Source organism: Pteropus alecto, unplaced genomic scaffold (assembly GCF_000325575.1).
Source record: "Pteropus alecto unplaced genomic scaffold, ASM32557v1 scaffold1775, whole genome shotgun sequence".
NCBI classification, from domain to species: Eukaryota; Metazoa; Chordata; class Mammalia; order Chiroptera; family Pteropodidae; genus Pteropus; species Pteropus alecto.
In genome coordinates, this window is record NW_006437392.1 from 33,138 (window position 1) to 34,393 (window position 1,256).

Genomic DNA, 1,256 nt, shown 5'->3' on the forward strand with positions numbered 1-1,256 from the left:
ACCCGCTCACTCTGAACTCCACTGCAAAGCTATCAAGAACAGATAAAGAGTTTCCCAGACAAGAAAAAGCTAAAGGAGTTTATCAACACAAGACAGTATTACAAGAAATGATAGAAGGACTTCTTTAAGAAGAAGAAAGAAAAAAAAAGATAAAAAATGTGAATAGTAAAAATGGCATAACTACATATCTATCAAAAATTACTTCAAATGTAAAAGAATTAAATGCTCCAATCAAAAGGTAAGGTGACTGAATGGATAGGAAAACAAGACCCTTACATAGGCTGCCTACAAGAAACTCAATTCAGATCAAAAGACACACAGACTAAAAGTAAAGGGATGGAAAAAGATATTTCTTGAAAATGGAAATAAAAAGAAAATCTGGGGTACCAATACTTATACCAGACAAAATAGACTTTTTAAAAAAGCAACCAAAAATAAAAGACAAATAAGAATGCATTAAAATTTAAAACTTTGTGTTTCAAAGGACAATATCAAGAAAATCAAAAGATAATACACAGAATGGGAGAAAATATTTGCAAATCAAATCTCTGATAAAAGATATGTATCTAGAATAAAGACCTCTTAGGTTTTATAAACTATATAAATGTCTAACCAAGGTATTGTATACTTGAAACTAATAATAAAATAATTTTTAAAAAAAGAACTTAGGTCCAGAGGAAACATGGCGGAGTAAGAGACATCCCCAGATCTCTCCCCTTGAAATAATAATAAGCTGAATATCTAAAACTCAACAAAATAACATCCAAACTGCATACCAGCACACCTGAGCATGTAATCTGCACATAAAAGCTACCACAGGTCAATACTCCAGGTGTCGGGCGGTGGACAGGGAGAAATAAAGAAACTGCCTCTCGCAGCCGCTGGAGTTACCTGTAGGAGGAAGGGGAGAGGAGAAGGCGCAGCGACTTCCCTGAACTGCACTGCCTGGGACACTTGTGAGTTCCACGCAGCCAGCAGCAGGGCCAAGCCATCAAGGCAGAAAGCAGAAAAGCAAGTGGCAGAGAAACAACAGTTGATTGTTACCAGCAGCAGCTACAAAACCAAGGCTGAGCTGCAGATCCCAACCCCCAAACCAGAGAGCCCCTCCTCCCATATCCTCTGAGACCAAACACCATGGAGCCCCGGGGGAATCTGAGCAAACACTACCGAAACTATTGTAAAAGCTAAAAGAAATGAATGGGACTACAACAAACTAAAAAGCTTCTGCTCAGCAAAAGAAATTGTCAACAAGGTAA